The sequence below is a fragment of the Lacerta agilis genome, chromosome Z (assembly GCF_009819535.1).
Source record: "Lacerta agilis isolate rLacAgi1 chromosome Z, rLacAgi1.pri, whole genome shotgun sequence".
Classification (NCBI taxonomy): Eukaryota; Metazoa; Chordata; class Lepidosauria; order Squamata; family Lacertidae; genus Lacerta; species Lacerta agilis.
In genome coordinates this window covers 4,283,231-4,295,768 of record NC_046331.1, presented here as the reverse complement: position 1 = coordinate 4,295,768, position 12,538 = coordinate 4,283,231, and positions in this window count along the sequence as shown.

Here is a 12,538-nt window from a genome sequence, read left to right as displayed (position 1 = left end):
TTTACGCTGCACGCAAAAGTATACATGTTTATGAGATGATTTGTTGTGTTACATTACATATTGAAGTATTTATATATGCCTTAAAGGTTTACAGTGTATCGGATCGATCACTTTTTATGTTCGGCTAGTGGTTTGTTATTTTTCATGACTTTGTTGCTACATTATTGTATAAATATTTCCTCCTATGAAGGGGATGGATGTTGATGGTATTACTAATGTTTATATCACAGTCTTGATGTAGACTTTGGCGTGGACACTGTCGGCATTGTCGACGTTTGCCTTTTCATGTCAAGGCTTATATCAAAACAAATAGTAATGTTTGTGTCAGATAAATGCTTATGATATCTCTAACCTTCTTTTTTATATAACTAAATCAAAAATAATTTAATTTAAAACAAAAAAAGAAAGATGATATGTCGGAATACGTTTCACGGATCCGCCATGGATTCACATTTATTTGGTTATTTTATGAGTTTTTTCAAGGTCTACTTTTAGTATAATTGCGCGCAAAAGCGAAAGTGAAAGCATGAATGAATAGTGTGGTTCACTTATGAGATTAATCCGCCTTTATTTTATAGTTCCGGTCATGTTCAAAGTTGTTAATGAGCGTTAAACTTGCTTCCCGCCTTTTTGGAGGGCAGCAACAGTGATTTTATTGGTTGAGGCATTGATGATGATGTCACGTTTGTTCCCTAATAAAAGGCAGAGGCACCCCGCTTAGGCACGTTCTTTTTGGTTAGTCGCACGTTCTTTTACTTTAAGTTCAGGGTTTAGTTTAAGGGTATTGGGAGCGGGCTGGACGGGTTGGATGGGTTTTTCTTTAGTTAGAGTTAGATCGCGGAAGATTATTCGGTTTTAGTTTTAGATAGGTTCTTTTAGGTTAGCCTAGGGTTAGGCCCGCGGAAGATATTTCGGTTTTAGTTTATTTAGTTAGCCTCGCGGAAGATTGGGCGCGCAGGGTCTTTAAGCTTAGGAGAACTTAGCTTAGGGGACGAGCCTACGCGGGTTCTGCCGAAGCCACTAAAGATACAACCGGTGTCTGTCTTCCTTTGGGGTTAAAGGGGGGAGTAAAGTAAAATTTTTATTTCTTTAAACTGGTCCGTCTATTCAGAGTCAGGGTATATATTTTATTTCACGAGGCAACTTTTCATTAAAGAAGGCAATTAGGAACTCACACACCATCAGAGTCTTCAATTGGCTTACTCATCATCCTTCAGACTGTGAGGCTTGGCCGGCGACCGTGCTCAAAAGCACGCGGAACGCTGGCCGCTTTCCCCGCAACTGGTACCTCGTGCATAACCAGTCCAAGGCCGTGCACGAGGAGCTCCAGCACCCAAACCCCGACACACAACATGCCTCACATTCCTTCCTTCTGAATGCTAAGCAGCAGTGCTTAACTGTCTAAGCAGCCTTAGCAAGGCAGTGCCTTGAGTTGCCTGTGTGTGTGTGTGTGTGTGTCCAATTGTAAGTTATTGGCTGGGCCTTCTGCTGAGGGTGGGGTGGGATGAACCTGAAGACACTGGCGGAGGAAGAGGAGTGCAGTGGGAGGACACCGCCCCCGGGCAGCGCCATCCCGGCAGGGTGCCATCGCGGCTGCCCCCCTGGCCCGCGCTGGGTGTCCCGCCCCTGCAGGTGGTGCGCCCTGCCTCCAGGATGTGCACCAGCCCCACCCCTGCCTGTTCTCTGCTCCCCAGTGCCGGAGCATGAAACTCTGCCACTGCCTGAAGATGGTTTAAAAGAAAAATAATATCCCCAAATCAACTTAATTCAACCCATCAATAATGGGACCTGTTTTCAGGCACAGTTCAGATTTTTTTATTTCAAGCATTGGGGAGAACATGACAGATAATCAACAGATAATCGCCTCCACCAACAATATTGCACTGGTTACTACAAGCTGGATTACTGCAATGCACTCTGTGTGGGGCTCCCCTCATGCTTGATTTAGAAGCTTCAACACAATTGCTGACAAGAGTAAGGCCTTGTCAGCCTATCAACCTGTGCTTAGACATCTGTACTGGTTGTCAATTTGCTACCAGGCCGGAATCAGGTTGCTGCTATCAGTATATAAAGCTCTAAACAACTTGGAACCAGTTCACCTATGAGATCTCCTTACCCCACATGTGCCCACTCTTTGATCAGCAGAGTAAGTGCTGCCAAAAGTGCCACATAATACCCATTTTGCATTTGTAAGGAATTGAGTGTTTAGTGTGACAGCACCTACACTTTGGAACTCCCTACCCATTGAGATCAAGCAGATGCCTTCAGTGTACTGTTTCTGGTGTCTGCCAATAGCATTTCTGTTTAGACAAGCCTACCCAAAAAGAAAGTTGAGGTGTGCGTGTTTGTGTATCTGCCCTTCCTCCCAGAGTGGCAAACACGCAAGCAATGAAGCCATTAAAATGTCCAAAAACAATTGCCCGGTACAATGCAGATACAGATGCATGTTTGCACTTTGTAAAAATAAAATAAAAAATGCAATGGATTGTGGGTGCCTCAAATATCTATCTTCCCATCTAAAGAGATATCGATGTAGGCCCCTGCCTTGACTATATACAATTTCTCTTCCTTGCCACTGTTTCCCCTAGCCCATTTATTTTCCCCCTTTTGGAAATATTTCCCTGTTTGAAAGCTTGTGACTTATCTAAATTAAAATGTGTTGCAGCAGGTTTGCCAAAGCTTTTTGTTGCTGTGATTGCTGACTTGTGATTTCTGAACTGGGTACAAAGGTTGGTAGCTGTAGTTTTTCCTAACATACTTCACATGGCCTCCGGGGCACTTGCATCCTATAACGTATATTGCTTTGCTGGACCTGTGGGCACCATTCTGTTTAATGTAATAGGTTTTGCCACTCAATCTGCTTTGGATGCTGACAACTTCCCTAAGATAAGTACAGGTGATACGACAATTGGATTCACACTGATGTGAATCATACAATCCTAGATTGATGACTGTTGGCTGTGGAGTTTTGAAGACTGGTAGAAGGCAATGAAAGGAGATTTGGTGATGGAGATGGAGATATGATAAGTTTATTTCAACTTGTTTTCCCCCCCTTTATTTCTTTTTCTTTTCTTTTTCTTTTAAAAAAAAACTAATTTAAGAAGAAGGAGGTGGAATCCAAACAGTCCCTGAAGTGTTTGCAAAGACAGAAACCAGAAATATATAGCACCCTGACATTTAACAGGACCACAGGAAATTAAATGGTGCTGAGAGGGGAAGAGAGTGGTAATAGAAAGTAAATTATTAAGGCATTAATAATAATACATAGCTGAGTTGACAGTGGGAATGGGACAAGAATGGAAAAAAGGATTCCCAAATTCACAAAGTCTTTCTCCAAGTCTTTTTGCCTGAATTCGTTTTCTTAGCAACCTTATCCATCAAATATTAGCTAGATAAACAATGAAATTAATGAAACCAAGTTGGTTATGCCCATCAGTTGCAGTGGGGCCTATTCTGAATAGGACCAACATTGAGTATCCAATGTCCAGTTATACTCAGAGTACCCTCATTGAAACTGATAAAAATGACTAACTTAGGTGCATTAATTTCAATGGGTCTACTGTGAACAAACCTAGTTGGACACAACCTAGAGTACCTTCAACAGATGGTTCTCCAAGACGGAAGACCACCAGCAAGGGAGAGGTATCAAACTGCCTTTCTCCTAAAGGTCAACCAAAAACTACTCTCCTATGAGCTCATAGATGTATCTCTGGGGCAGCAAAAAATATTATGGCCAGGCCTTCAGCTCTGCAAGGAAGTGGATTACAACACTGGTAGAGAGGCGAGTAAAATGGCAGATTAGGCAGAGACACATCCATTAAGGAAGAGATGGAAAACCTGTGGCATTGAACTCCAGGTTACATCAAGGTCAGAAATTATGAGAGTTGTAGCCTAGTGAAATATTGAGGATCACAGGTTAGCTACCCTACATCTATAGTCTACACCAGTGGTTCCTAAATAGGAGTCCAGGGACCCTGGGGATCCTCAGATCACACCCAAGGGATCCATGGCCCCCCACAACTAATGTTTTGTTATTTTAGCATGGTAATATCACAAATTTTATTTTTTAAACAAAAATATGTTTTTATTGATTTTCCCATATCATTCCAATAGCAGCCTCATTGTAACAATGCCAATTTTATCTAATTAATACAATTATTAATGCCAATTAATCCAATGTTAAATTATACAATTTAATCAAACTGGCCTCCCTGCATGCTAGATTTGATGACTTCATTCTTCTACATATTTTCTATGTTCCAAAATCTTAATAATTTCCATTCCATTCAGATATAATAATCCCTTATATAACAGCTACAATATTGTGATTTCATTTGTGTTGGTATATTAGGTAATTTATAAAGTTTCAAGTGAGGAACTGTAATCTTTATTCTTTCCTGTGTGTGACAGCCCCCCCCCCCTTGATATTTTCCCATCCATATGTGGTGCTATATCCTTCATTCCTACAACTGTTGATGGTTGCCACCATGCCTCAGGAGAAGCGGTTATCTCACAGTTTCCAAAAGTCACTGCATCACTTCATCCCGTGATTTGGCTTCCAGTAAACAAACCATCTTCATCATTTTTCCAGCCTAGGAAGAATGGTCTGAAAATAGTTAATCAGAAAGCTTCTACTGTGGTACCTCTGGTTAATGCTTGTTTGCACGAAAGTCTTTTGCAAAAAAATGTTGCTTTGCAATGTCTTAAGATTGAACTACGGTGGTACCTCGGGTTAAGAACTTAATTCGTTCTGGAGGTCCGTCCTTAACCTGAAACTGTTCTTTACCTGAGGTACCACTTTAGCTAATGGGGCCTCCTGCCCCCACCGTGCGGCCGCCGCACGATTTCTGTTGTTATCCTGAAGCAAAGCTCTTAACCCGAGGTACTATTTCTGGGTTAGCGGAGTCTGTAACCTGAAGCGTCTGTAACCTGGAGCACCTGTAACCCGAGGTACCACTGTATTCCTGCAGCTGGTAGGCTCCTTTCTTCCCTGCCATTGATTTATGGCCAGTTGTCTTTATCTCAAACACATTCCTTTGAGGATAATGGAAGTATCCACAAATATGCTCCATATTTTCAAAGCGTAGCGTTCCCCCCCCCACACACACTTTCCTCTAAGTTCCTTTCTCTTTCACACATAGTTCCAGTTTTGTTAAATTTCATATTTATATTCCAATTTCTTCCTTCCTCACTTGTACAGATATTTTAAAAACAACAACAACAACAACAACAACAACAACAACAACAACTTGCATTCTGGGGAGTGCTGCCATATCATAAATGTAGAGAAAAACTTTTATATAAACAAACCATTGTCTCCACTCCGCCGCCACCCCCACCGTCTCTTTCACCGAATGAAATCCCCTCTCAATCCAAACTTTTAAAAGCCTTGTAGCTGGGTTCATTTTCACAGTTTCTTTTCTCATCATCTTTAGCACCCAGTGCTTTTGCCTGCCCTCGCATTCCATGGAGAAGCGAGTGCCAGACCTCCAGCCAAACTGCGGCTGAAAGCCAGGTTCCTCTTCTAACCTAAGAGGAATGCAGAAAATGCAATTTCTCCATTATTTTCTGATTATCTCTGTCTGTCTCCATGGTGTTGGGAGAGGCGTCCATCCCCTGGTTCACTGGAAACAGGAAGCCCAATATCACAAATTTTATGGTCTGTTTCAGCATTGTACAATTTTTCAATATGTTGGCCAAAATCAGTTTTGAAATCACACTGCAATAACAATTTTGACCCAGCAATACGTAGCAATATACAGTGGTACCTCTGGTTACGAACTGAATTCGTTCCGGAGGTCTGTTCTTCACCTGAAACCGTTCTTTACCTGAGGTGCCACTTTCACTAATGGGACCTCCCACTGCCGCCACGCCGCCACCGCGCGATTTCTTTTCTCATCCTGAGGTAAAGTTCTTAACCCAAGGTACTACTTCCGGGTTAGCGGAGTTTGTAACCTGACGTGTTTGTAACCCGAGGTACCACTGTATCACTCCTCACGCACGGGAGAACAGGGCAAGGAACTGCCAATACTGCACAATGATCTCAGCCAATAACACTGCTGATTGGAGCTGCCTTTCCTTGTGCTTATGGAGAACAGGACAGCTGATTGCCCTCACTTAAAGGCACCATAGCACTACCTTCTCCTGGCACGAAGGACTGCGGCTTCCTCTCCTCCTTCCACCTGCCAGGTCTCCGTGACTGCTCCTTCCTTCATCCCCATGCCTGATCTCCAATTTCAAACATTGTGACATATCGGAAAAAGTATACAGTAAGTATACAGTATACAGTTTTGGGTTTCCTCCCTTTCCCTTTGTTTCTCCTTCCACACGGGTTCTGTTTCTCTTTCTCTTTTTCTCTCTTTTATTCATGTCTCACCATGTTTAGTACACATATAATTATTTACTTTTTTGAACTTTCAATAAAGAGGTTTAAATAATAGTAATAATAAGAAGAAGATCACAATGTTTAGCTGCTGGTATATCACAATGTTGAAAACCAGATATCGCTCTGCCCAGTTTGTTTTTTAGTACACTTAAAAATCCTTTGCTTACTAGGGGCTATCCAACATTTTGTTCAAAACATTGCTTTGCAGAGGTAACTACAATAGAGTTATCAAAATTTTCAAAAGTAGGGGGTCTGTGGCTTGGCTTTTGAAAAATAGGGGGCCCTCTGTAATTAGCTAATTGGGAACCACTGGTCTAGGCCAGAGGTCACCAATGTGCCCCCTTCTGAATGTTGTGAACAATTCAGCCACAAACAGCATGGCCATTGGTCAGGGATCATGAGACTGGTAGTCTAAAAACTGAAGGGCACCATATTGGTTACCTTTTGTCTTCAAATTCCACCCAACAATTTCCATTAACGGTGTGCAATAGATAGAGCGTAGGTGCACCAGAATGACCTTTTCCACCATGCAGAAAACTATTCCCTGCACAGAACCCCTCCCCCAATAACACCAGGAAGAAAGGGATTAACATAACATGCTCGTTTTCTATAAGTAGGGGTTTAAGACTGTATTTCTTTCTTTCTTTTGATGGAGGAGCATTCAACCATTTGAAATCTGAAGTGGTATATTCCAAACCCAGGTTTCCCACCTTGGGAAGAACTAGACCACAGGTATTGCAGAGGCAAATGAGATTAGAACTGAAAGCCAGCAAGGAAGATTGGTTCTCAATGAAGATGGTTCTCAGAGGGAGACTTTGCAAGGCTTAGTCTGAGCCAAATCTCCAACTAGTTTTACATGCTATCGCACCAAATAAAGTAATTTTTGACTGCACTGTTTTGATGACCATTATCTTAGGCTTCTGGAGAGCATGTCTCAAAACCAGCTTCTGATTGGCTACTGAGCCACAGCATAGCACATATCTGGCTGAGTTCCCATCTGTCACATTTTAAAATCTGGTTTGCTAGAGGACCCCCCCTTTATTTTATTTTTTTAAGATTCAAGAGGGGTGGGGTATATATATATTTAGTTTGTTTCCTAGCATTTTCATATGACGATAAAAATGAAGCAAATCAAATCTTGGGAAAGAACTGTTAACACACAGCCACAGTGAGTAGAAGCCAGCAAACAGAACTTCCATTGTCGAAACTGCAGGGGACTTTATAGTACACCCAGCAGGGACTCTGGGCAAAACAGGACACTTCAGTTTAGAGCACGCACACCTTCTGCAAGCACCCTGCTTTTTCCCATTTTCACAGTCCCCAGCAGAGTAGCTGAAAATAATTCTCAGGTTGAAGGGAACAAGGAAAAGCGGAAATGCTACTGTACTCTTGAGTAAAATCATACGGTTAGCAGGGCACCACAGTGCTGTACTGGTACATTTTGAACAGTAGGCGCTCATCATGTCAACCCCTATAACCATGCCCCCAAAGGAGAGTCCAAAATGCAGGCAGCTGTGTTGATCCATTATTGCACAGCACACACACCAAGGACCAGAAGTATATAACACAACTTCTTAGGACCAGTACACATTGCAGTCTTGTGCATGCTTTCTTAGGCATGTACTGCATTAGACTTAGTGGTGCTCACTTCCAACTGCATAGGTTCAATGTGCATAACACGGTGACATATTTCTGGTCGGCTGAAATGCAGCCTTGGCTGTTAATTAGAAATGCAAACAATGTTGCAAAGTGCTACTGTTTGCCCTGCTAGCATGAAGGGGGAACACAATTAAAAAAGAGATGTAACCAGCCTCCGCTTCATAAAGTTTCCTCCTCCACTTTCCTCCATGCTAGTCTGTCACATAACAAACTTGAAAGGCTCATTATCATCTCATTCACATGGCAAAGCAAGGAGGGTCTGTCAGCTACCCTGGCAGATTCTGCCATGCCCTTCATTCCTTCTCCACTGCTACAATTCTCTTCCTCATATGTCCCAATAGAAAGTGATAGGTCTGGCTGTTAAAATAGGAAACTTTTCTGTTCATAATTAGTCATCAAACAATGACAATAAGCTTTCCAGGTAGGGCATAGCCAGTATGCCAGCTTCTTGGCAGGTGGGTCATTGTTGGCAGGAGGAGAGAGGCAAGGAGCAGGGAGGCTGGTGCAGTGCAAATGTATTGACAGCAGAACTGGTCTGGCTCTGCTGATGTATTTGCAACACACCAACCTTCCTGAACCTTGCCCCTCTCTTTCTCGCTCCCCTGAAGCAACAGCGACCTACCAGCCAGCACCAAACACCTCCATGATTGCACCTCCTCCAGTCATTCACTAGAAATGTTAGGCTGAGAGTTGGTGGTTCAGCAACCTGACCCAGCCTATCTCAACCTTGGCTCCCCAGACATTACCATCATCCTTAGCTAGCAGGACTACTGGGATGGGAATAGTTCCACAACAACATCTGGGGACCCAAGACTGAGAAAGACTTTACTAACCACTACACCACACTGGATCTCTAGATGCCAGGGGTTACTTTAGAGACAGGCCTGTACATGATGCTCTACCACTGAGCTATAACCCTTCCCCATATTACATATGAACCTGCCTTACGCTAGGTGAGACTATTTGACTCTCTAGCCCTCTCTAGTGTCCGCACTATTACTGAGAAAGCTATTGCCCTCCAAATTGCTTGATAGAAGAAAATGATGGGAGCTGTAGTTCAATGACATCTGGAGGCCAAAAGGTTCGCTGTCACTAGTCTACCCTCACTGGGAACGACTCACTAGGGTTTCACCTGACTGGTACACATTCCACCACTTCAGGTGGCAGGACTCATGGGGGCAGCAGATCCCACTGTAAATCTTCATTCCTCACTTTGTTCCTGGTGTAGATCTTCACTCATTGTTCCTTCCCTGGCTGAGAGGAGGAAATTCTTTTGTCATTTTCCTGAGGTAGCAAAATGCCATGGGTTGGCCCTACTAGCACAGGTCACTCAAGGCCAGGTGGGGGGTTTAAACCCTGGTCTCCTGTCTGATGCACTAACCACTACACCACACAGGTTCTCTTTGTTTTCCTCCTGATATGGGCCCACCACCATCTCCCCTTCTTCGTTTGTAGAGCAACTCTACAATTCTATTCTTTTTCTTCTTCTATTCTACTTCATTACTGCAGTTCATTGCTTGGCCCTATGTCATGGCTGGTTCAGCTGTAGGTCAGCACGGAAACTCAGAGACAAATTCTTTATTCAAGGCAACAGACTACACACAGGGAAACCTATGGTATGACTGGCCCTGGTAAAGTCATTGCCAGAGCTGATGATCTACGTCTCCCACTTTTTCCTAAGCCTCCTCCCCATCCCGCTGTCTCCCCAGCAGTCTTAAACTTCGCTGGGGAGGGGCCCACCAAGTGCTCTGCTCTGTAACATGCAAAACTCTCTGAGCATAGGAGCCAACTCCTAGGGGCTGAGGGGACTTAGGGCCCCCCAATAAAATATTTGAGGGGGCTGGGCTACCCTAAAGTTGATGGGCATTGCCATTCAAATGGTGTGCATGTACTGTGTCATGTGATCAATTATGTGGGGTGGGGATTACCTGGCACTCCCAATATTTTATTCAAGTTGGCACCCCTGCCTCTAAATCCTTTGGAGGCAAGGGGAAGGAGAGCTGAACACAGTAGGATCTGCTGGCTCCTGTGAATCTGTCAGAGTTTCAGCTCCTCAGCTGCCTCTTCTATATCTACATTGTTTTTCATCTCTCTCTTACTCAAGCCTGTTGCTTGTTCAACACCCCCTATTTCTCCTCTGGTTTGTCTTCATTGTCCCACCACCACTTCCCCAGCTAGGAGCCTTTCTTTTCTGAGGCTTCCCTATGGGGTCTCCAGCTGCAGCTTCCCACCACTCCTCATTGTCCAGTCAGTCCCTGACACCCTATCAGCACACCTCCCAGAGAAAGAGAGAGATACGTGGAGGTCAGTGTTCCTTTTCTTTCCACTCTTTGCATGCTTGCAGAGAGCAAATGAATAAACAGACATGCCGAGCTGCAGCAGCAACAGGACCAGAAAGTTTGTGACATTGAAAGTGTCCCCTTATAGTGGGTTGTTGGCCTCAGCAGGTGCCTGGTTACTTTGACCCCAATGCCAAACCTGAAATGGTGGTTGAGGGAAAGGGACCCAGAGGATTCCTGAAGCACAAGTTCCATTTTGGAAACAAGACCAGATAATTTGGTATTACAAGATCTAAAGAAGGGATGAGGAACTTGTGGCCCTCCAGCTGCCCTTGTACTACACCGCCCATCATTCCCTGACCACTGGTGTGACTAGATAGGGCTGATGGGATCTCGGGTCCAGTAGCACCTGGAGGGCTGCAGGTTCCCCAACCTACTTCAGATTTATGTCAAAGTTATAAGTTTCCCTCTGCAGACTTTGAGCACTGTAGCGGTACTCTCTGAAATTAATTTGAGTTCTTTTAATTATAATTTTCATTTCTCATCCACAAAACACCCTTGCACACACATTCACCAGCTGTCCAGAAGAAAAGAACTGTAGGTTTCTTTCCACTTAAGATTAATTAAAGTCAGCAAGTCACTCAGCAATTGCCAATTGGCCAGTCCAGGCACTGAGGGGCTGAGAAATTAGATTTCCAGGAAACGACAGCTCATGGGTCCAAATAAATGTATGGTCCCCCAATAAAAATCCTAATTTTCTTGAGCCCACAACATGCTGTCGGCTTCATCTCCCCTCCCCCCCATGCAGTTTATAACATGAAGTGATTTATTTATTTATTTTCGCCTCCTTTAATCAGAGACACCTTTCCATGGAGAGAGAGAGAGAGAGAGAGAGAGAGAGAGAGAGAGAGAGAGAGAGAGAGGTGGATTATTTTTTTTCAGAGCAGGGAGATGAGGGTGAAAGAAGATTGGAAGCTTCAGGTGGAAGTAATGCTCATGGATCAAGGAAGATGAAATGACGAACAAGCTTGAGCAAGGGGTGAGGAGAAGGAAAAGTTTACTTAGCATGGAAGAAATTGTTTTCAAAGAGGTGTAGCCAATGCAGATATTGTGGTCTATAACTCCCACTATTGCTGAACAATGGCTGTCCTGATTGAGGCCGATGGGATTTGGAGTCCAGCAAGGATGCCATGTTGTCTACCTTTTATAAAACAATCAAATATAAAGTGAATGTTTAAAAGTGGCGGAATGGGACAGAAAGACTATGCAGCCACATTATCAAATCCACCCCACCCCACCCTAAAGTTATTCCCTCAAAGTTGTCCCCTGTGTCAACCTCCAAATTTTCATTGAAGGTTTTGCCATCCCACTCAACTGAAACATCATGACACCTGGCAGGTCAAAACGTTCACCTGAGCCCTACATCCAGTAATTGGTTCCCCCAATTCACCATCCCAGATCATAGGAAGCTGCCTTTTAAACCATTGGTCCATCTGGGTCAGTATTGCCTACACTGACTGGTAACAGTTCTCCATACAAAAGTAGAAACAAAATAGAAAATTCTTTTCAGTAGCACCTTAGAGACCAACCGTGTTTGTACTTGGTAGGAGCTTTCGTGTGCATGCACACTTCTTCAGATACTGAAAAAGTGTGCATGCACATGAAAGCTCATACCAAGTACAAACACAGTTGGTCTCTAAGGTGCTACTGAAAAGAATTTTCTATTTTGTTTCGACTATGGCAGACCTACATGGCTACCCACCTGTAACTCATACAAAAGTATTCTGGGATGCCGGCAAACTGGTCATGAAATCAACAGCCTTCTGTCAATGTGCCCTCACTCCCAGTATCTGGTAATCAGAGGAGCACCATCACTGAACCTCATGGCTTTACAGTGGTACCTCTACTTACGGACATGATCCATTCCGGGGTACCATTCGCACCCCGAAAAGTCCATAAGTAGAGCACTGCTTCTGCATGTGTGCGTGACATGATAGAGTGCTCCTGCGCATGCGTGAAGTGCGCAGATCACTCCTGCACATTCGTGAAGCGGCGAACCTGGAAGTAAACACTTCTGGGTTTGCTGCATTCATAATAAGAAGAAATGCAACATGAAGCAAACGCAACTCAAGGTATGACTGTGTTTACCAACAATGGCTAATGGCTGTTAATGGTTATTGTCATGAATTTGTCTAATCTCCTATGGACTATTAGC